The sequence below is a fragment of the Micromys minutus genome (genome assembly GCF_963924665.1).
Source record: "Micromys minutus genome assembly, chromosome: 30".
NCBI lineage: Eukaryota > Metazoa > Chordata > Mammalia > Rodentia > Muridae > Micromys > Micromys minutus.
In genome coordinates, this window is record NC_137965.1 from 12,441,533 (window position 1) to 12,466,563 (window position 25,031).

Genomic DNA, 25,031 nt, shown 5'->3' on the forward strand with positions numbered 1-25,031 from the left:
AAATTAAACATTTATTATTTTATATTTTCCTTTATTCTTTATTCGTATATGATAGACTCTTTTCAAGAACTTTATTTTTAAATAGTGTTTCAAAAAGTAACATTACAATGAAATGGTATCTTCAGACATTATCATTTAGCACAGGAGAAAAGCCCATAGAATAGCTTCCTTTTTATTTTTATTAATTTATGTGTAGGAGTGTCTGGATTAACTTATGTGTTCGCTCCACGTACATGGCAGGGGCTCAAAGAGGACAACACAGGATGTCAGACACCCTGGAGCTGGAGTTGCAGAAGACGGTGAGCATCATGCAGGTCCTCTGCAAGAGTGTCCGGTGCCCTTAATCCCAGAGCCATCTATAAAGCCTACCCATAGTGTGTCAGTTAGCGGGTTGTTTGTCTAAACAACAAATCTCAGTATCTTATGAGTATTCAGGACGTCCAGGAGATTCTTAGCTGGGTCAGCAGTCTTAGCTGGGACTATGATGCTGGTCAGGTTTCCTTCTACATGTGACAGAGAGATGCCATACCTTTACTTTCTGTCATGCTACCTTCTGTGGGCCAGGCTGGCCCTACTTCAGCCTAAATTGCTCAGGAGGGAAGAACGCAGCTCCTTTGATCCCTATGAGTGTTACTGATGGGTTTTCTGGCCACGTTGGGAATCAAGGTGATTCCATGGAGACCTCTCCTTGAGGAAGTGAACTTAGACCACAAGTGCTGTTGCCTGTAATCTAACCCCAGGCACGAGGGATCTTGTTGTTTTGTTGATTTCGGTCCATTTAGCTGGGTGTCCTTACCATTTCTGTTCCCCTACAGTGAGAGGCAAATGTCTATCCATGATCTCTAGTACACTTTTTCTTCCCATGAAGACTGTGAGATGTAAAAAAGTATTGCTATTTCCCAGAAATCAAAACCAGATTCCTTCTGAGAGGTGGGGGGGTCAGGGGAGGAGAGAGAGAGAGAGAGAGAGAGAGAGAGAGAGAGAGAGAGAGAGAGAGAGAGAGAGAGAGAAACAGAGAGAAGGCCCAGTTGTGAATTCCCCAGTGAGAACCATGAATATAAACCTGGATGCAGGGTCCACGGCTGCCCTATACCTGGCTCCCCATCCTCACCTGAGTTACCCACTTCTCACTAGAGTACACACAGACTGTCTTCTAGGCTCTGCTTGGCTTCACTCCGCTGCTGCTGCTGCTTTCCTTGGTGATCATCCCATGGCACTAGCATTTCCAAATGCTGGAGATTTCTGCTCCAACCACACTCTCACGATTGGCCTGTCCAGGGTTGTCTTCATGGACTCCCACCCTGTCACACAGTGCCAAGCCTCAGCTGCTCTCCATGACCCCTTCACACACACCTTCAAAACCAGCACCAGCAGGCTGGCTCTGACACTGACTAGGTCAGGTACCTCACAAGGTTCAACCTGGCCATGTGTAGAACACAGCTTCTGTGCACTGACTATCAGGAAACACTTTCCAGATGATCTCACCTCTATGGTGCTGTTCTCTCCTGATGACTCCTGAGTTCTCAGCTCCAGCTGAACAGCATCCAGTAACCCAGCAAAGCACAGGTTCCACTAAAGTAGTCCTGGAATCATGTCAGCCACAGCTGATTCTTCAGCCCCAGCTACCCAGAACCACAGATATTTAATTCAGATGGCTTGGTAACATCTGCTTCACTAAAAGGCACAAGCCACGCCTCCACCGTCTGCACTGCTCTTGACATTCCTATCATCCACGGTCCTGGAGAATGGACCGGTTTCCTCTCAACACTCAATGACCTTTCTAGCCCAGAGGTCCAAAGTTCTAGAAACCTCCCCAGAACACATGTCCAGGACTGCTGTAGCAATACCACACACTATCTCAGTACCGACTCGTCTTAACGAGGGTTACCGTTGCTGTGGTGAAGCATGATGTCCAAAGGAGCTTGGGAAGGGAAGAGTTTATTTGACTTACACTTGCAAATCTCTGTTTCTCTTTTGAAGGAAGTCAGGACAAGATTCAAAGAGGGTAGGACTTGGAGTCAGGAGGTGATACAAAGGCCATGGGTTTGTGTTGCTAACTGGATTTCTTCTCATGGCTTGCTCAGCCTGTTGTCTTATGAAAAAGAACAGCAAAATAGTCTGGGCCCTCCCCCCTGATGACTAGTTAAGAAAATGCCCTATAGGATTGCCTCCAGCCTGAGCTTATGGAAGCATTTTAAAACTGTGGCTATTCATTTCATATGATTTTATCATATGTCAAATTGACATAAATCTCAGGAGCACATACCTTAAACTTACAGGTTTCATTAGATATTGCTCTAATACCTGGCATTTTTGTTAGAATGACCTGTGAGTCCCTCTCAGTCTCTGAGGTACATTGCTACAAACAATGTCATAACTGGCCTTTACAATTCATAGTCATTTTAATTATGTTTAACTCTTTGAATCTGAAACATTCAATGTTGTGAAGTTTGCTGTAGGCCTTCCCTGTGTTTAATAATATTCAGGCTATATTCTCTTATTAAGAAATATGTTGGGCTGGAGAGATGGCTCATCGGTTAAGACCCCTGGTCGCTTTCCCACAGGTCCTGAGATCAATTCTCAGCAACCTCATGGTGGCTTGCAATCATCTTTACTAAGATGTGATGCCCTCTTCTGGTGTGTCTGAAGACAGTGACAGTGTACCCACATAGATAAAATAAATAAAATAAAAATATTTAGAAGAATAATTTACTAGAGCTTTGGAGAGAAGGTTCAGTAGTGAAGCCCTGCTGTTCTTGGAGAGGACCTGGGTTCAGTTCCCAGAACTTGAAACCGTCTGTAACTCCAGTTCCTCCGGATCGATGGCCTCCTCTGGCCTCTGCAAACACCAGGTACACATGTCACATACAGATAGACATACAGGAAAAAGAGTCAAACACATGAAGAGGAAAAATTAGCCAAACTTTTAACGACGTATTTGCATGTTAATTATTCACCATAATTGGCTTCACTATGATGTGTTCATATATGTGTGTAAATTGTTGTGGTCACATCAACCCTTCAATCCCCTCTCATGTCCCTGCTCACTCCCAACATATCAATTCTCTTGCCCTCAGCTTTCATGGGACCTCTGTTTAAATTAATAATAACTGATCAACAAAATTAATTTGGACTTATTTATAGGAGTGTGGGCAAGGAGACATTTGCAGGAATACATGCCCCTAACTAGTAACCACAGCAATGAATACAATCATCTCTGGCCCCGTTAACAGCAGAAAAACTCTCAGTGACTGAGGAACCTCATGAGGCCCTGTGGTGCCATGAAGGGATGATGGACAGGCCTGATGCTGTGGAGGGATCATGCAGGTTCTCAGAGCTGCTGAGAGTTCAAAGGCATAGCAGTGAGGTCCTGATTGGGGACCAGCATTCTCCTACCCCCATTCTTCCCTATGCGGTGAGGTGTCTCCTGCATCGGGGATGGGGTGATAGGAATGTTTGGTCAAGTAAATGCTTTACTCCCATGTCTTGGGCTCTTTCTCCTGAGACAACATTTTGGTGGTCTGGTTGGGAACCTCTCCTCTTGTCTCCTCTGGGCCCTCGTTCCTCTGTGGCTTGTGGAAGCTGATGCAGCAGTCCTTGGGCAGCTGAGGATTTCTGTCTGGGGAGGTTTGAAGTCAGAGCCAGACTGTGATTCTGAAGGTAGCTATCCTTTGATCCCAGCAGAGAACTCTGGAAGTCACTTCTTAGCTAGTACCCTAACATGACCCCTGACTAACAAAGGTGGTTTACAGCTCCAGGCCACCAAACCTCTTCTCAGACAGACTCATTTCTGGGGTCAAAGCCCTTATTGCATGTAGCAAGGAGGGTAGTAAGACAGAGAGTTGATGGGCAGTCCTGATGGGCTGTGAAAATACCTTTGCAATTTATCTGGGAATCAACGTAGGGTCAGTGTCCCTGCATGCGTCATGATAGGAGTGTGTGCAAGTGAGATGCTCACAAGTTGTGTCAGTCAGTTCTCATGGCCTTAGCAAAGGATAGTTTATTGAACTGGAAGCCAGACTCTCCAAAGATCAGAGTTGGTCGCTGGTAATATGGCTCTGTGGGTAAAGGCACTTGCTATGCCAGCATGAGGTGCAGAATTTTCAACCCTAGTACCCAGTGGGACACCTATTGAAAATCCCCTGCAGAAGAACCCTACCTAGGACCCAATGAGACCCCAGCCTGCTCCTTACCTCACTGGGTACAGCATTTCTTCACAGATATGTAAATGCCAACAATAAATAAGATGATGAAGATGAGTCCCAAACCAATAGACACTTTCATATAAGGAAAGGGGCTGGCAGGTGGAAGCTGGCTGGGTGATGTAATCTGATTGATATCTGGATCCCCTGGTGTTGATCCTTAACAAGAAAATAGGAAAGTTCTCACTAATCTTAAAATCACACCTTTATCAGCACCTTCTCTGCCCAGGCAGCCAGAGGGACTCACATTTAAGAACTATTTTACAGAGTTCTAAGTAGACGAGAGGGCATTGTAGAAATGATGTCTTGACAGAGCTTATTTCATTGCAAAGAAATATATAACCATCAAACCATCACAAACTTGGATACATGCACTGTTGATATCATTTCTGGATGTTAGTCAAAGTGATGGTGCATAATTGAGCCAGAGCAAGACAGTAAATCCTTTAAAATGATGTTGGAGGTGGTGGAAGGGCAGCTACAGTGAAGATGAGAAGGCTGAAGGGTACAGTGATGAACAGACTTGAGGCTCATTAACAGGCTATGTAGAGCCTGGACCACTGGTTGATAGGGAGTGAGAAACACTGAGAGATGGCATAGGCAAGAGAAATCCTTGTGGTCATTGCAGGCTCCGCACACAGGATGACCACCAATGACTCGCTCATTCAGTCTATCAAAATTTCCATTACACACACAGGCTCACATCCATATCAGGAAATCATCATAGTTTTCAAAAGAACTGCCGGGCTTTCCCACCCTGTGTACGTTTCTTTGTGATAAACTACCTAATGACTTACTTGGTGTTTCTCTCCAGAGAGGAAACAATTCCTTGTAGCAGTAACTGAAATCTCCCATGAGCAGCCTCCTTAGACCCTGTCCTAGTTCCCAGTTTCTCTCCCACCGCCTCATGGTACTGCCAGCATCAGGACCACACTCTGTCCAGGTATTTTTAGTTGGACTAAAGCAGAAGGAAGACTCTTTATCAACAGTGAAGTTGCAGATGGCATCAATGAGTTGTTCTTGATTATATTGAGACTGCATGGTGATCTGCAAGGTGTGATTACCTACAAAAGACACACAACACCATCATCTTCCAGCCTCTATAGAATCATAACCCCCTCAACGGTCCAGTCTTTCTCTGCAGGCTTAGGGATCTGATTCTTTCCTCCCTGACTTGCTGTTTCTTGCACATTTGGTACCATGTACGTCAAGGTTGGGTCAATCAATATTCAGCTCCTTTCATCAAAATCTTCCATAGCTCCCTTTCTACATGTGCTCTGTTCTCCCTGTTTGTAATTGATATCCTCTACATTTCCCTCTGTCCCAAGCTTACCAATGGTCTTCAATTGATCTAGTTCTGTATTCGATAGCTGGTCCCTCATATGTTCTAAAACATTTTCCAGGCGTTCAGGCAAATCTAGGCATGCCTTAGTGACTTTTTCCGGCTCTGTCAGTTTACTGAAAGATGTGATATGAAAGAGAGTCTCTCCATTCACTGAGCATGATCCTTTATACCAAGGCTGTAGAGCTTTAGTAGCAGCAGATTTGACCATCATTTTGCAACAAAGAGAGTTTGTATCTGTGAGAGAAACATGCAGGTGAGGTCCAAAGTGGGAGCAACGGTCCTTAGGAGTTGTGGTTTTCTGACACTCAGAATTTTTCTGAAGGACAAAAGGTCAGGAAGAGAAGCATCTAATGAAGAGGCCCAACACTTTCTGGATCTTTAATTCCATGCCACCTTTAGCTGTCATAGATTAGCCAGACTCCTAAAGTGTACATAGTATAAAGAGGGAGATTTATCTTGCAAGTATTTTTAGTGACTATGATCAAGTGCTGAAGTATAAAATATGTCAGACAGCACCCATGTTCCTGGGGATGAAAATCTAGCTGAACACACAGGGGAAAGGGAGGCATCAGAACACACGGTGAATTCAACATGGAGCCTGGCGCTGAGGAAAGCTCCTGAAGTAATGCTGCGGCCTGGCACGGAAAGGGGAGCTGTAGGCTGTGAGCTCAGTCTCCTCTCATCCCACTGGGCCCTTCACACAGCACTGCCGGGCATCAGGTCTCAGGTTCGCCCACGTTAAACCGCACAGCTGGTCCATTCTCACGGAGATCTCTGTCTGTGACCTGCCTGGAGCCCAAATCTCTCCCCTTCTTTAGTCCCTTGTTTCCTGGAACACATATGGCCCCTGATTTCCTAGACTTTCACTAGCAGCCAAAGAGTAAACAGTACCCGTGAGATATTCTGTGAAGGAGACTGCACAAGGAGTGGGCAAGACCTAATGAGGCCTGTGCACACTTGCTGTCATGTGTGTGTGAGTACTAGAGTTTAAATTGAAATAATATTTGATTAAAGGAACTTTTAACAAGTTTGCAATATAATTACACTAAAATAATGCCAAATAATATTCAACATCATCCAAAATGAAGACACACACACACACACACACACACACACACAAATTCATGACTTTTTTCTTGGTGAACTCCTCCTGAACATGAGATCTTCCCTGAATGACTTGATCTTCCTAATGTCATTTCACGAAAAAAACCGATTTTCTTGCTCCCAGCACGTAGACGCAGGGAGAGAAGGGATTGTTGCTTATTCTGTAGTTTAGGAAATGGTGTAAACCCTGCTTAAAACACAAACAAGGATGTAAAACACGTGAAAACACGTGACAACATAAGAGGTTCTGACTGCCTTGACCCTGGAAGCTCCTATTGTGAACTATTGGAAAAATACTATGAAACGCAGGAAAGAAAGTTCGAAAACAAAGAGGTCCCAGAATGGCTAAGGGATGACTTAGAATCCCTGGGGATGCTTTCTTTCAGACCACAGGATGAGCAATCATCAGAGCAAAGTCCAAGGGAGTTGACAGCCTACAGTCAGGGTGTGGCACTGTGCCCATCAAAGGGACTTGGGTTAGCATTCCTGTGGATCACACGTGGTCAGGGACTGAGGGCCTCACCACGTATTCCCTCTGACATCCTGCTCTTCTCCTTTGTTCTAGGGCCAGGGCCTCCAGGAGTAACTAACTGCTGGGCCTCCTCTGTTGGGCAGGAACTGGGAGGAACCATGTGGAGGATCCTCCCTTGAGCGAGAGGATACCCTGTGGTTCAACAAGCTTGCCTCCCCCCACCGCCCCGACAGCCCCTCCTTCAGTTAGAACATTACATACAACTCACCTGCACACCACAGCGTGGAACTCAGACAGCTCAGAAAAACCAAAAGACATGTAGCTCCTGTGGAATGATTGAGCTTGGCCACTGAATTCTTCGCCATCCCTCCCCGAGCAACAGGCGTAACCTGAGCTGCGAGAAGCAGTGAGGATTCCGTGCAGCCCTGAAGAGGATCCGGCTCAAAGATTCACAGAAGTGCCAGGCTCCAGGGCTGTGAAGTCCAGCAATTGTCCAGGACTCTCAGCTTCTCCTGCCAGGAGGATCTCCCCAAGAATGTTCCCTGCAGCCAAATGGGAGGTGGAGTTTAAACTGAGTGACTTTGGCTGATGTCATTGCCCCGCCTGCTCAGGCAGCTGCTTCTAAACCAATCAGCACCTTTCTGGGAGGCCACGTGACTAATGGTTCTAATGTTTTGGGTCCCGGACAGTTGCACGTGCTCAAAAACACAACCTACTTGCATCAGAAGGTGGCGGTGCAGCGTCGCAAATACAATGACACTGGTGCATAGTAAGGCCAGTTCCAGCCCCAGACACCATCCAGGCCATGACAATTGGGTTACTTCTAAAGGAGTTTCTTTCCTGAGATCAGCAGCCACACCACCAGACCTTCTCAATCGCCTTCCCCACCGTGGTTTCCCTCTGTGGTGAATTCAATATGCTTGGCCCATTAGAAGTGCTTCTATTAGGAGCTGGGTCCACATAGAAGGAGCCTTGTTGGAGGAGGTGTGGCCTTGTTGGAGGAGGTGTGTGACTGTGGAGTTGGGCTTTGTAGGACTCCTCCTCTACTGAGGCTACACCCAGTGTAGAAGGAGACCCTCCTCCTAGCTGCCTGCAGAAAGGACTTTTCTCTGGCTGCCCCTGATCACAATGTAGAAATTCTGCCTCTTCTTGGCCCTCTGCTACCTGGATGCTGCCATGCTTCCTGCCATGATGATGATGGACTGAACCTCTGAAACTCTAAGTCAGCCCCAGTTAAGTGTTTCCATTATAAGAGTTTTCTGGGTCATGGTGTCTCTTCGCAGCAATGGAAGCCTGACTAAGTGACCTCTGATCTCTCCAGCCATGCTGCACTCCCAGCAGCCTCCCTCTTCCTGTGCTGAGTCCCACACTCATGGGCTCCTCCAGGTCCCTTCCCATCACCCTGCCTTCTCTGCCCTGTTTCTTGTCCCAATTCTTGCCTCCTTCACACAGCCCCCTCCACAGCCCTCCATAGTCATTCTCCCCTTCTCCCACCTCCACCTCCTTCCTGTACCCCCACCTCTAATTGAAGACAATTGCTGTCTTGTCAGCATGGCTGTATGTTTCTCCTTGGCTCTGTGACCTTCAGGAAGTTCTACAACCACAAAATTATCCCAATCAAAAGCAGGTCCTGGGGCCTGGATCTGGCTCAGAGGTTAAGAGCACTGACTACTCTTGTGGACAAACCACACTGGAATTCCATCAGCTCTTCTGCAATGTTCCCTGAGTCTTGGGCATGGCAGAGTTTGAAGATGTGTCCCTTGGGACTGGGCTCCACCATTCTACATATTGATTGGCTGTGGCTTTCTATAGCCTCTAGTGAGCTCCACCAGTGACAAAGAGATGATTTCTTGATGGTGGTGAAAGACACACTTGCCTGTGGGTTTCAGGACAAGTGTGTATGTGTGGTTGTTAGGGATGATGCTGGCTTTGTAAGGTACTGGATACAGAATCTCCTAGACTACCAGGACCTCTGATTAGTTAGCTAGGTTTCCAGTACCAGGCATGGAACCCTTCTTGCTGAGCATGTCTTAAGTTCAATGAGAGAGCTGCTGTCTACTACCAAGCTATGTGTGCTGTCACTGCACATATAGGGTTATTGTCATGCTGGTCATTACTGTGGCCCATAACCATTAATAGCTGGGTCAGATTGTTGGTTGTCTGTCTACTGTGGAAGCTTGAATGTAACCTATGGAACCATGAAAGCCAGTTCATTGGGGGAGGGGACTATAGGTTAGCTCCAGCTCAGGGTTGTCTGGGCCCTGTTTCTAAAGTACATGGTATTTTAGCAATAGTGACTTATCTTCCAACTGTGGGGGTAACCAAAGGCAACAGAATTAGGCTGTATGTCTTAGGATTTTCTTAGACAGCGCTGAACAAGAACTCAAAGAGGCCTGATCATGTGTGGAAGTGGGGCATTATTAAGTAGTCTGTTAGAGGGGAGGGAGTGCCATCAGCCCATATGAAAAAAGGTCATTACATACGCGCACGCACACGCACACGCACACACACACACACACACACATAGTCACACACAGGGGGGTTACATCTGTTATATAAGCATGGTACTGGGCCCTTTGAGAAGGCAGCCTTATGTCTTGGGCTATCGGATGGCTCACCAGGCCTCAGAGAGACCTCATGATAAAAACATTCCCTCAGGTGAAGATCACATTCAGACAAGATATCCTGAAGTGAGACATGCTGCAGGGACAGAACAAGTCACCCTGTTGATAGCTGCCTAGCAGGGAGAGACAAGGAATCTTGTCTGACAGAGCATCTCCTGTGCCCCAGAAGGTTGTAAATCTTATCTAGAGCAAGTGACTGAGGTCATTTCCCAGTTAGCTGCCATCTCTCCCTCAGCGAGCAGCTCAGGCCGCAAGGAGAGTCTCCTGTGTCCATGGGAGCCTAGGAATCCATTGGACAGCAGTGGAGAGATCAAGAGCCTTAAACCTAGGACCTCCTCCTGTCATTTCTAGCTGACCCAGAAGTCACAGGCAGCGCAGAGCCCACAGCTGCCTGGGAAAGATGCAGGTTTCACAGGTCTCTTTAAGACACTGGGTGGGGGTGGGGATGGGCTCTAGTTCTGGTCCATGGGAAATACCCTAATCTGGGTTAGAGGACAAACCTGCTACTCATTCTTCAGCTTGTTCCCTTCTGCTGCTGTCACACCAAATGCAGATTTGAGTTTTTGATGCAGGGACAGATATATCAAGACTTGCCAGGTTGAAAATATTTGGAGCCTGCCATTTACTAACCCACTCCTTTCTAAATGAACAGCATTATCTGATGCCTTCTCCACAGGAGGTAGACCACAGGGGCCTGGGAACAAGGGCAGAAGCTTCCATAGGTCCCCACCCAGTATGAGGACAAGGCTTTCCAGCCCCTGGTTAGTGGAGGTGTCCTCAGGCATGAGCACAGGTTGCCCTTGATGGGGTAAAAGGAATCCTGTGGATGGGAAAGTGGGGCAGGCCAGATGGGCAGGGGAGGGAGCTGAGGGGGCTAGTGGTTTAAGTGCCACTTGGGAAGTGAAGCTTAGCTTGGTGTCACATCCCAGAATGTGGTAGACTAAGGGAGAAAAGGAACTTACAAAAATTCTGTAGTGTCGACAATAGTCTGACCCCTTGCCTTAAAACAAACAAACAAACAAACAAACAAACAAAAAACAAAAAGAAAGAAGGAAAAAAATGTGGGTGTTATGGCACCCTTGTATCCTTGTCAAAAAAAGATTTAATTTATTACCTTTTAATGAAATTTCTATAGCTCTCTGAGGTTTTAGAAGATCATCTATTGATAGTATATCTGAATTGTTACTAGTGATTTACTATTTGATTAACTAAGCTTTTAAAATATTTGACTAATTAAAGCCCTTTTTTAAAAAATAAAGTAGTAGTTACAAGACCTTTATATTTGATTATCAACTTCCATTGCTTAATTATACTTAACAGTTTGTAGTAGTAGCTTTTTAAAGGAGTGGAATTTAATATGCATTTCATAGTATTTTTCTAATAATACTCTGACTCATGATCTATTATCTCTCTCAACTCTGAAGGCTCCGCATTTCAGAAAGATGCTCTCTGACCAACACTGAAAGCAGCCCAGGTCTATGGCTATAAGCTGTCTACACTGGGACCTGGGTGGAGGCCAGATGCATGGAGCTGCCTAATGGTCAGCGTTAGGGAACCTCACTTGTTAGCACTGGGATCTGGGCCCTTGAGTTCCTCTTGTTTGCCTCTGTGTTTGTTGGTGATATTTATTTTGTTTTGTTGTGATTGAGCAGATACCACTGAATTATACACCAATGCTGTGTTTCTTTTCAGTCTGGGCAACAGGATGTCCTGGACCTCTTGTTCTGCAGAACTTCTTTTGCTGCTGGAAGACTCTGCTGGGTAAGTGTCCTGGAATCACAGTGCTCAGTTCATGGGGGCATCTGCATAAAACCCGAGTCCAGAACCCATGCTCACCAGCAACAGCTCTTCCAGTGAATTTGCAAGACTGTCTAAAGAACCAGGTTTTTCAAGGCTATGTGCACAGATAAGAAAGTAATGTGCAATGGTACTAAGTTCAATACCTATGGAAAGTTTACATTATTACATAGTGTTCAAGGCAGCCTCTAAGACAAAAGGAGAGTGGTCGGCATCAATGCTGGATGCGCACTTGCAATGTCAGCCCTCAAGAGGCTGAGGCAGAGGAACTCCCAAGTTCAAAGCCAACCTGAAACACATATAAACAAAGTCTACTAAACAAACAAAACCCCACCACTAAGTAGCTTTGGTGACTATACTTGTCTATACTTCTTGTGAAGATATATCCAAATATATTTTTCCTTTGAAAATGAAATTACTTGAGCAGCTGAGACTTATTGGAGGTAAAGACATCTGCCACCAAAGGTAACAAGCAGTGTTCAGTTCCTGATATTTACATGGTAAGAAAGAATCAACTCCAACACACACACACACACACACACACACACACACACACACACACACACTAACACAGTAGCACCAATGCACCCATAAACACAAAGTAAATAAAAATCCAAAAGAAAAATTAAAGACAATTAAATTGCCTTTTATTTGGTTTGTTGTCTTGTTTGTTTTGTTTTCCGAGACAGGGATTTCTCTGTGTAGCCCTGGATGGCCTGGAACTTGCTCTGTAGACCAGGCTGGCCGTGAACTCAGTCTCCCAGGTGCACATTGCCATCTTTAAGACAAAAGCCGACACCTTTCTCACCACTTCGTGTTACGTTTTTCACATACAGTCTGGGGTAAAGCTTCAACACTGTCATGAAGTCTCCCAAGATTTTAATTTTTATTATGATCGTAAGAAATTTCCCATAGAGATTCCCTGATGGAAGGATTTGGATCTCTTGGGCATGGTAGTAGCACATCCTCTCCCAACACCATAGAAGAAAGACAGCTGAGGTTGTCATGGAGACTGACTATGGACCTGTCATCTGACCTCTCAGTGTGCAGGTTCAGAGACCAATGGGAAAAGAATTCCCAGCTGCCTTCTGGTCTTCAGCACATCATGGTTGCCAGTGTTTGATGTGATTCGATCTAATTGCTGTAAGAAACCCATTGGCCCATCTGTCTGGCCCACTCATATGCATGATCAGAGTCCCAAAGTTTTGAGGGACAAAGCTTGAAGCCTGACAATTGCAACAATCTAAGCTTAGTAGTCACCCTCAGTGCACAAGATTAAAGAGAAAAATGACAAAGAGTAAGATTCCCGAAGGTGATCCTCTAGGTCCTGACAGGGCTTAGCCTTAAGTAGAATGTGAACCATCTGCATAACTAAGTAGCCATGTTCTGTGGATGCCCCATCCATGCCTGAAGATCTGCCTTGTGAGATGGTGTGGAAACTTGTCAGAAGTGTCTGTAAGTGCTTCCTGGGAAACCAGAGACTCCTCTGAGCAGCAGAGGGCCACACCTTTGCTTCCTACCTACTTTACCCCTTATTGTCCCAGTATCTTAGTTAGGGTTTTACTGCTGTGAACAGGTGCCATGACCAAGGCAACTCTTATAAGGACCACATTTAATTGGAGCTGGCTTAAAGGTTCAGAGGTTCTGTCCATTATCATCAAGGCAGGAGCATGGCAGCACCCAGGCAGGCATGGTGCAGGAAGAGCAGAGTGTTCAGATCTTCATCTGAAGGCTTCTAGCAGAATACTGGTTTCCAGGCAGCTAGGACTAGGGTCTTAAAGCTCACACCTACAGTGACACACCTACTCCAACAAGGCCACACCTCCAAATGGTGCCACTCCCTGGGCCAAGCATATAGAAACCAACACCCCTAGTTAGGGTTCCTAGGGCTGTGATGAAGCAAGATGACCAAAAGCACCTGGAGGAGGAAAGGGTGAATTTGGGTTACACTTCCACATCATAATCCATCACTGCAGGAAGTCAGGTCAGGAACTCAGACAAGGCAGGAACGTGTTGGGGGTTGGACTGGTGCTGTGTATACAAAGGCCAAATCCTGAACCCCAAGATCTGATTGTTCCACCAATTTAAAGCTTTTGGTTAAATAAAAGTGGCAATATCCAATTACTGGGGAAAAGGAGGAAGGTGGAGCTTTGGTTACTGGACTGGGGCATCAGAGGTAGGGACCATGAGAGGAAGAAGGAGAAAGGGAGGAGGAAAAGGGGGAGAAAGAAGATGGAGAAAACAGGAAATCTCCATAAGATAAGTTAGACCAGGGGCACATGGCTAAGTGAGATGCCCTCTGAGGACAGACTGATGGAGCAAAAAATCACTCAGACAAGACTCAGACAGCAAGTACTTGGGGGACTCAGCTGGGAATAAGCCAGTCTAGCATAATGAAAAATAGATTAGGTGTAGTTTGCTCAGTAGTTGTGACAAATCTGATTAAATAAATCTAGTAAGCTTCGCTCTCATCCATGAGCTAGCTAAGCATAGAGACAAATATTTACTTCTTAAAATATATTAAGAGAACCTGGAGCAGGAGCTGATGCAGAGGCCATGAAGGAGTGCTGCTTACTGTCTTGCTCCTGGTGGCTTGATTGTGACTGCTTTCTCTCTTCCTTTCTTCCTTCCTGTCTGTCTGTTTTTCCTTCTTTCTTTCTTCTCCTCTTCCTTCTTTTCCTCCTCTTATTCTTCCTCCTCCTCCTTAAGTCAGGGATTCTGTCTCTAGCTCTGGCTGTCCTGGAACTCATGCTATAGACCAGGCTGGCCTCGAACTCAGAGATCCACCTTCCTCTGCTTCCAAAATGCTAGGATTAAAAGCATGTTACACCACTGCCCAGCTTTAGCCTGCTTTCTCATAGAACCTAGAACCATGTGTCCAATGGATAGCACCACCCATACAGGTCTGAGCCCTCACACATCAATCATTAATTTAAAAAAAAAAAAAGAAATCTCAGAGCTGGGTGGAAGCATTATCTCAGTCAAGGCTCCTTCCTTTCAGACTCTTAGCTTATGTCAAGTTGGCATACAATCAGCCAGGACACCCACCTTGCCCCTACCCACACACCCTACTTCTAACTGAGCCCAACCCTCACCCACCTTGCCTCCTACCCACTTTGTTCTTCACTCAATGAGCGATTCCTGATAAAGTCCAGCCCCTAAGGGTCCATTGTGTCAGTTGTCTGATAGTACAAATGGCTCTCCTTAAAACAAATTCTTCCTTTCCAACTTGGTTATAACTCTGATGGTCCTGAATCTCAATCTGACACAGAATACACATCGGGGACCAATAGGCAGTTGTGAGCCACCCAACATGGATTCTGGGACTTGAACTCAGGTCCTCTGCAAAAGCAACATTCCCTCAGCTGCTGAGCCATCTCTCCAGCGCTGAAATAGAGAAGTTAAAAACACAGTCAAGTCCTTTCCAATCAGCTGATCTTCAACAAAGCAACCTCAACTGTTCCTCAGTCTTTGTCAAGACGGTCGGGGAGGCCTTAGTGCTGGGAGAGGCGTCAGGCTTCCTGAAAGTTGGGGACAAGCTGTGTGTGGTGCTGGGTACCTATGACCCCGAGCAGCAGGAGAACCCCTACCCCTTCCGGTGCACCATCAAAGACCCCACCAAGCAGACCAAGTGCTGGAGCATAAAGAGCTACTACATCTCTAACAAGCTGGTACCCACGCATACCCAGGTGCCTTAAGCATTTCCACTGGCTGTATGCGCGCCTGGCAGAGAAATTCCCCGCTCATCTCTGTGCCCATCTGCCGGAGAAGCAGGCCACCAGGAGCTTCGAAGAGGACCTCATCTCCAAGCCCAGAGGGGTCTGATCTTGTGGATGAACCACATGGTCACCTACCCGGTGCTGGCTCAGTGCGACATCTTCCAGCTTTTCCTGACCTGCCCCAGCAGCACTGAGGAAAAGGCCTGGAGACAGGGTAAGCAGAAGGCTGAAAAGGATGAGCCGGTGGATGCCAACTTCTTCCTCACTCTGAGCACACCACCTGCCGCCGCCCTGGACCTGAAGGAGGCAGAAAGCAAGACCGATGGCTTCAAATGCTTCACCAAGATGGACGACTGCCGATAGTTTGCAGTAATAAGGTGACTGGCTTCAAGGAGTATCCGAAGGTGGACCAGTCCTTTCTGGGCTTCAGGCAAGCTTTTGACCCGGTTCAGCAGGTTTCTACGTGGGTCTGAATCGGGCCATTGTCTTCACTGGAGACGCCTATGATGCCATCGGCGACTTCTTCGCTGAGCAGCCCAGGCAGGACCTGGACCCAGTCTTGGACCTGTTAGCATTCTATCAGGGATGTCTGGCCAACTTCCCAGACATCATCCATGTTTAGAAAGGAGCTCTTAGCAAAAAGAGAGAGGACGACATGTGGAAGAAGGGAAAATGGAGGTCCAAAAGGCCGACAGCATTCATGACAGCTGTAGCAACTATTTCCTTTGCCACGCTGGCCGAGATTCATCACTTCCATCAGATTAGAGTGAGAGACTTCAAATCACAGATGCAGCATTTTTTTACAACAACAGATAATATTTTTCCAAAAAAAGTGACCCAGGAGTTGAAAGAAGCTCTTCATGAATATGAGAGCGTCTAACGGCTGCACATGGGACCGCACACTTGTTTTCATTTAAGGGTAATTCATTTCTACAGCAGAACAAAAACTGCTGTTGCCAACGGTTTTGTGTTCAGCTAAACCCCAGCTGGATATGTAATTGTATAGGAAGGAAGCAGTTAATATGGTTATTTTGCAGAAACAGCGCCACACTTGGTGACTAAGTTACACTATGTGTGCCTACACTACCACTGTGACTTTTGGATAATGGTTATGCCATTTCCCTTAATGCTTTTTAAGTAGTGTATACTATGTAGGCCTTGAAACCCATGAAGAGTCTCAAAGAAGCGGGCTGGATAAGAGCCTGCTGTGGATGCCTCTTTCGTCTCAGAGACCAAGATGACCTAAATCTAAGCTACTCTCTGTTTACAAACTCCAACTAGAGCCCCATATGCGACTTTGTGCCTTTAGAGCGGTTGCTTTCCTTTCTGTCCCACCTGTGTTTGAGCCCCAACTCTGATGGAAAGAGAGAAAGGCCGGCCATTGGTGACAAGCCGATGAAAAGCTCCTATTTCAGGGGGGGCTGTGGGAGAATCGGTGGCCATCACAGGAAGCGTCACCTGGCAGATGCTGGAAGTTACGGAAGCACGAGATGTGCACCATCTTCCCTTACAGCTGTAGTTCATGGCTTCCACTCAAGGGTCACACAAACTGGGCCTGAGGATTCCAGCCCTGCCCTTAGCACATGGAGAAGGAGGAATGGCTTTCTGAACAGGGAGTGGTTGACTGGTTTTCAGTCTTGACCGTCACCTATTTTTGGTTTGGATGTCTTATACCAAAGGGAAATAGTCTTCATTAAAGTGTGTATTTCTTCTACCTAGGCCTTTCAAAATAAAACAATAATTCTTATGACTAAGTGAGCATGGTTTTGTCAAGAGGGAAATCATCTACCTAGTGTCTCATTGGTTTTGAATAGACGTATTCAGTCAATATTTTATCTTCTGTTCTTGTACCTACAATAAACTGATCATTCCCTTTATTGACCTGTAGTTTTCAGATAATGGCTTTACATCAGCCCAAAAAGACTGCTTTCCTGATCACAAATGTGTCTCACATCTGCTTTCCATCTTAGTGCAATTAGCTCACAACACACGAAGGTTTAGAAAGCCCCAAATGCAGCCTACATTACTGAGGGCTCTAACTTACTTGGATAAACTGACCAATTTTATAGAATCATTCATATGAATTAGGAAGTCACCAATTTGTCTACATAGCATTGCTACAAGGGAGTACATCTTTGTAGATCTGCAGAAGATCTGCACAATAGGGTGTGCTAATGCCCAGGAATTATTATATTAATTTAATAATGACAAGAAAAGCATATCAGCTGCAAGAATCAAACCTGAGATGAGATTTCTAGAAGCCTTGCAATTCAGAATTGTCCATTGCAGACCAAGAAAAACCATGTGTCATCCCCAAAACGTCACTTACACACCTTTAGCCCTTCCTAGAAGGCTCCGGACAAGCACTGCCAAGTTTGGCTACCAACTTAGGTTGCACCCTGACCCTCTTCAATAATATTCACAATCTGGGACTAAAGGTCTGCATATTATGCCTAGCTTCTGCCTTTCTTTTTACAGATCACTAAGTATAGTCACTGCTGGACAGATGTGTGTGTGTGTGTGTGTGTGTGTGTGTGTGTGTATACCAGGCAATCTACTGTAAATTGGAAACCTACTAGTAGTCACATTTTTCTTTCTTCTTTCCTTCCTTCCTTCCTTCCTTCCTTCTTTTCTTCCTTCCTTCTTTCCTTCCTTCCTTCCTTTTGTTCCTTCTTTTATTTCTTTCCTTTTCCCCCTGAGAAAGGGTTTCCTCTGTGTATCCCTGGCTGTCCTGGGACTCACACTGTACACCAGGCTGGCCTCAAACTCAGAGATCCACCTGCCTCTGTCTCCTGGGTGCTGGAATTAAAGGTGTCACCATTGTCTGGCTCAGTAGACACAGCTTAAACAAAGGATCATCCTCCCTCACCTAGCTGCTGTCAGCTACCAATGGTTCCTAAATAGTCAGATGACTGGAGATCATCTATGCTGGGATTTTGGCTAGGTTGCTTTTGTGCAAATAACTATATTGTTCATGAGTAAAAATATCCAAGTTAGGTCCTGAACACATCATTTTACAGCCTCTCTCCCCATTTTTTAGTGCTTACCTTTTTTCCCAGTTGCTAGTCTCCAGGATCTTGGTGATGGTGATCATAGAGGAGGGATGTTATCATAGAAAACCTGTGTAGGGCCAAGCATTCAGTTTCCTATTCCTTAGCACTCTGACTCATATCTGTCTCAGGCTCCCCATTGCAGAAAGATGCTCTCTGACCAACACTGAGAGCAGCCCAGGTCTATGGCTATAAGCTGTCTACACTGGGACCTGGCTGGAGGCCAGATGCATGGAGCTGCCTAATGGTCAGCGTTAGGGAACCTCACCTGCTAGCACTGGGATCTGGGCCCTTGGGTTCCTCTTGTTTGCCTCTGTGTTTGTTGGTGATATTTATTTTGTTTTGTTGTGATTGAGCAGATACCACTGAATTATACACCGATGCTGTGTTTCTTTTCAGTCTGGACAACAGGATGTCCTTGGCCTCATGGTCTGCAGAACTTCTTTTGCTGCTGGAAGACTCTGCTGGGTCAGTGTCCTGGAATCACAAGACTTGACTAAACTGTGGCAGAGCAAAGCGGTGAGGTGGTGATTGGGGGATTGGATATCACAGAAGTTTAGATAGACACCATGCTCACAAGCAACACATGTTAGAAGAGGATCAAGTCCAACTTAAACATAAAAATAATAATATACACAGAAATACACAGAAACACACACATACACACACTGTGGTACCATTACACCCACAAACAAACAGAAAATTAAAAAAATACCATGTTAAAAAATTAAGTTGCCCTCTGTTCATTGGGTTGGTTGCTTGGTTTGTTTTGTTTTTCTAGACAGGGGTTTTTCTGTGTAGCCCTGGATGTCCTAAAACTCACTTTGTATATCAGGCTGGCCTCAAACTCAGGGATCTGCCTGCTTCTGCCTCTTGAGTGGGGAGATCAACCACACCAGTAAATTTCCTTGTATGTTTGTTTGTGGTTGTTTTGTTTTTTGACACTGGGTTGCTTTGTGTAGCCCTGGATGGCCTGGAACTCGCTCTGTAGACCAGGCTGGCCGTGAACTCAGTCTCCCAGGTGCACATTGCCATCTTTATGCCAGTAAAGTCAACACCTTTCTCACCACTTCTTGTAATGTTTTTCATGTACAGTCTGGGGTAAAGCTTCAACACTGTCATAGTCTCCCAAGATTCTATTTTTTATTATGATCGTAAGAAATTTCCCATAGAGATTCCCTGATAGAAGGATTTGGATCTCTTGGGCATGGTAGTAGCACATCCTCTCCCAACACCATAGAAGAAAGACAGCTGAGGTTGTCATGGAGACTGCCTATGGACCTGTCATCTGACCTCTCAGTGTGTAGGTTCAGAGACCAATGGGAAAAGAATTCCCAGCTGCCTTCTGAGTCTTCAGCACATCATGGTTGCCAGTGTTTGATGTGATTCAATCTAATTGCTGTAAGAAACCCATTGGCCCATCTGTTTGGCCCACTCATATGCATGATCAGAGTCCCAAAGTTTTGAGGGACAAAGCTTGAAGTCTGACAATCCCAACAATCTAAGCTCTGTACTCATCCTCAGTGCACAGTTTAAGAGAACAAAGCAAATACTGGGGTTCCCAAGGTGACCCTCTGGGTCCTGACAGGGCTTAGGCTTAAGTAGAAAGAGGTCTTTGTTTGTTTGTTTTTTGTACTTGGGGAAATTGACATCCCTTTGACTAGGCAGAGCAGAACAGTTAACCTGAAAGTGTTTGCAGTGGGAGCAGAGTCCTGGCAGCCAGGGAGGCCTGGGCAGCTCTCCCAGTGGTTAGTGTCACCACAGACCAGGAGGAGTCACTGTCATCACTGTGTGCTGTTGTCATTGGAGACCACAGGGTTTGTGTCAGGGGTGAACATGTCTGAAAGGACATGTCTCATAGTTCCAAGAATGTTATGCCACATTCTGAGACAGGCAGAAAGTGGGCCCTAAGCAGGCTAACGATGGACCATGAAGATGTCTTAGGACCTGTGTCATTCCAGCATCTCACATCTCTGAGCATCTACTCAGTTACCTTTTGTAGGTGAACATCTTCCTGGGAATCCTGTTCACACAGGCACTGGCTCTTGCTTCCCTCTGTGGCCTGGTCCAGGTTCTGCCTCTGTCTTTGGTCTGATGTGTCTGTTCCACACCTTCAGACATATGCTATGCGGTACCTTTACATAACAACGTCCCTCCCTCAAATGGTTAACAAAAACTGTCTGATAAGTAAGGAAGAGAATGTGCAAACTCAGTTCAGGTTTCCTTTAATTCATGAGATACAGGCATATCTAACTTACTAAATCATTTTTAAATTTGTGAATCAAAAGATAATATCAGCATTATACAAACAATATCTCTCATGGAAGCTGGGCAGGAGGAAGCATATTAATCAGTAACAGTTAATGCTTGGTAATAATGGGCATCTAAACCGATTTTGTAAAAGACAAAACATGACGGTGTTTGCTGTCTTCATGGTTTATACCTTCCAGGAAAACCAGGAGCCTGAAGTACATCCGGATTTCACAGAGGAAGGAAGCAGCCATGAAAGAGAAGCAGGCAAAGAAACGCATTTCTGACAGAGAGAACATGCTCACGGAAAGAAAGATTTGTACAGAAAATTAATTTCACCCTGCATGATGGCTTAGAGATTCTGAAAAAGCAGAAGGTTCTGTGTATCCCAAGACTCATGGCACTCCATGGAAAGAGGTATGGATTTCTTAAATAGCCTTTTAATTACATGTTTGGTTTGATAAGATAATTGCTTGTAATTTCTGAGTTTGTCACAACATTAGCTTGGTAACAAAGGAGACTTCTCAGCGTTAAGTTTGATTTAATATGGATTTTAACAATATTCATTCAACTGAATTATCTAACCTTTTGATGTTATGATAAAAAGTGATCAGACAATTCATGCTTGAGTACCACACAATCCAATTCCCAGAATATATTTGCAAACCTCCCTCGTAATCTTTTAAGAAAGTACCTGAATCTAACTGGGCGATATTTATATGTGCCCTGGCTGTGAACTGGTCAGACCTGAAGCTATGTGAGAGATTAAACCACCATCTGTTCTTCAAGTCTGCTGTACCTGAGTTCTGAGTTTTCAATAGTGACCACTAGAGACATAAAGCAGTGAGGATCAAGGGCTGGGCTGACAGTAGAATTTTCACCCTTATGTCCAGGTTGGCAATGTCCCATAGAATGACAGTGGATAGGTCTAAAAGGATAAAGACAAGGGTCTCCTAAATGTCTCCAACACCCCTGAAAATAACCTCTAAAGAAACAACTTTCAGCAACAAAAGAAAGCTATTAGCATCTACTTGATCTTACACTCCCAGCTAAATACAGCTGTAAATAATATAAAATTATAAATCTGCCAGCTGCTACCAGGATTGACAAGAGCACCTGGTTCAACTGGGGAACTGAAATTCCCAACGCCCTCCATATTCCTATTAATCCTCATCTACGATCCCCAGTGATTCCAAACTCTATGTCTATCAACCCAGTGTAGCCATTAACCATCATTTTATCGTATATTATTCCCAGTTCTAGGTCTATAAGCACCTTCAATAACTACAAGGAAGACTTTTTATCCACACAGACCTCGCCCTAAAGGAAGAGACTCTAGTGTCTCTGTATGTGACTGGACAGCTACTCACGGCCATCATTGAAAATTAGGATAGACACAACTCAAACGCTGACTCCACGATTTCAGGATACATACACAAGTGTGTGTATGTTTGTTCATATACTAGTACATATGGAAACTACACATTAACTTTGATGTCATTCCTCAGGATGCCATGCACACTGTGTCTTGAGACAGTCCATACCTGAACTCACCAAACTCATCAATTTAACCATTCCGACAGAGGAGGAAGCCCCAGGATTGCAATTCTCTCTCTCTCTCTCTCTCTCTCTCTCTCTCTCTCTCTCTCTCTCTCTCTCTCTCTCTCTCTTTCTCCCTCTCCCTCACTGTTACCTATGATGAGATTAAACGCATGCTCCGTGATAGCTTACGTGTATCCTGGGGAGAGAACTCAGAGTCTCAAAGCAGGAGCACCATGTGACTGAGTTGTCTCTTTGTCCCTCATTCCTCACTAAAACATATATATAATTTTCAGTCACTGAAGGTAACATTTCTATGCCTTTGCTATGCCCCTGGTAGTTACTGCCATGACAGTGACAACTAGTCTAGGACTTTTTCTGTCATGTGTTCATAACTCGGGCTCTGTGGTTTTATGTGTTCCTAGAGACAACACCATTTGAGGATTTGCCTTTTCCATAGTTGTTACTGGTCTTTCTTACCGATGATGATATTTCTTGTAGTTTTCTTTCAAACATTATAAACTCATGGTATGGTATAATACCATATGCATTGTATACATTAATAATCACAGATGTGTGATCTGAGGTTTGTTCAATGCTTTTTTCTGCTACACTATTTCTTTTGCTTATCCACTCCTCCTTCCAGACAGCTGCAAATCTCTCCTCTTTCCAAAAGACCATTCAAACCTCACTCTGAACACTGTGAGCTTATACTCCGATGTGTGTCTGTGTGTCAAGTGAGGTGTCATGACCTCCGATATATGCACTGCACTCAGAAGAGAGCCAACTGTAGCTTGTAAAATGGAGTCACCCAGGGCAAGCCAGGGTTTTGCACAGTGATGACTAATTTAGAACAAGGCCCAGTTTAATCTCCACAATGCCATCAAGCAAGGGTTAGGGAGGAAAAGGAACAGAGCAAGAGGAAGCCCCTGATGGCAGCAGCCTGTGCACTCTGATGCCCTGGTGATGAGGCTCTAACAGCCATCAGTCTCCTGGGTTCCCACCATTCTGCTCCGAAGTCAACAGCACAGATTTCAGAGAAGCCATCAGAAATGCGTATGTTTGTGACTTTGCTGAAGAGGCAACAGGCAGTGTTCAAGTGTCACCTGGCAGCTGCTGATTAGCACTTCGGGTCAGACTTCAGAAGAAGAGGAGCAGCAGGGAGCACCTATGACACAAAGGATGTGGATTACAGTGTGCTCCTGGCATCAGCTGCAGGACCTGCTCCCTTTGTCAGACACTGCCTCACATCATGTTTACAGAATCCATTGCTCAATGCTTTTCTGTCTCATATTTCCTTTTAGGTTTTTCTGCCTTTCAAAGCTCTGGTATGCTAAGACTTCAAATGCTTCTGGAGTTGGGTGTGTACTGATACAATGATTATAAATACGAATTTTAAAATAATTCTGGAAACATGAAGAAATCAACAAATATGAAGGCTAACCAAATACACCCATGTTTCTGTCTTTGCTGGTTTTTCAGCTTTCTCTTTTGGGGGTGGGCCAAGGCTTCACTTTATTGTTTAAGCTGGTCTTGAGCTTATTATATAGCTCACAACAAGCTTGAATTCTTTCAGCAATCCTCCTGCCTCACCTTTCCACATCCTGGATTTGTAGTCAGACCGAATATACAGGGGATTTAAGATTTTTGTGGAATAAAAGTTATTCAACATAATTATATTGACTGAAAGATTTGCTGTCACCTGATACTAGATATAAATTCTTATCAGCCTCTCCATATAGCAAAACTTTTGAGTTCCTATTAAAATAGTAACAACATTGGCTTTTCCATCACAAGTCTGTATTTTGACTGTAGACTGTATTTGGAAAATCTAAAGATGACAGAGGTGAGCTCTCAGCTCAAATTACCTGCATAAACACAGGTGACTTAAACTTCAGAGAATAGAGATATTGGAGTCATCGTTCCACATGCAGAGAATTGTGGCTCAGTAGAGTGAGCAAGATAAATGAATAGATTATGCTGTGTTTGTTCTTTTGACAAGATGTGACTATGCAGTGCAGGCTGACCTTGAACTTGGTGATCCTTATACCGAGGCCTCCCGACTCCTTCAATAACCTGATCCTTCTGTCTTAATGGCTGTCCTAAGCTGGGAGCTACTCATGTGCAGACTGGGACCTCGGTATAAGAATTATTGCTCTGCATCACGTCACCCCAGAATAAAACAGGCTTTAATCCGTCTTGGGGGAACCTTTTTTTGATTATGTGGAGGGGACACCTCATTTCAGTTTTTCTTGATCTTAGTTGGATCCTTTTTGTTTGAACTCTCTTTCCCCTCATCCTTCCTCTGACTTCAGAGCTGTGATGACTCTGAGAGCCTCCTGTCCCCAACAATAGTCATCACCAACATTACTGAGGACTGGGGGTCAATTAAGAAGGGCGTAGACAGAGAGCCACTGTGGTGGAGAGTGAGATAAACCCACAGACACTTTCCTTACACACCTGATGTGACCAAGGAAAAGAGTGAGGACCTACCATGTCCCTTACCTTTTTCTTTTTGTACTGCCTCCTGTGACACCAGATGACACATCAGATGACAAGTAGAATGGGTATTATTAATATCAACAGCAAAATCAAGGCGGTATTTGGAGTTGTAGGAGAGGCAGTATTATTCACCGGGGAAGAAGTGGAGTTATCAGATGTAATCGGAGTGATATCCCCGGCCATTACTGTTGATCCTGTTTTAAAAATTAGAAAATATATGGATGAAGATTAAAACCACACCTCCATCAGCAATTTCTCTCTCAAGGATGTCCAAGGAATTCATGTGTGATTAGTAATTCCAGACCCTGAATAGAAAGATGAACAGGATGTGTGTAAGATGTCTTCAGAGAGTTTGTTTCACTGTCGAAGAAAGCAAATGCCTCTTGAACCATCTAGGAATGTGACATATTTATTGTGGTTAGAACTT

The 25,031-nt window shown here is 45.0% G+C and overlaps 1 pseudogene across 1 annotated transcript; it reads left to right on the forward strand.

Annotated features, from left to right (window-relative positions):
* The first annotated feature begins 233 nt into the window (after positions 1–233).
* LOC308439809 (sorting nexin-18-like) lies at positions 234–16,143 on the forward strand (annotated as a pseudogene). Its single transcript has 4 exons — positions 234–299; positions 7,813–7,892; positions 11,440–11,508; positions 14,993–16,143. The product of its transcript is annotated as a sorting nexin-18-like (transcript).
* Positions 16,144–25,031: the final 8,888 nt, after the last annotated feature.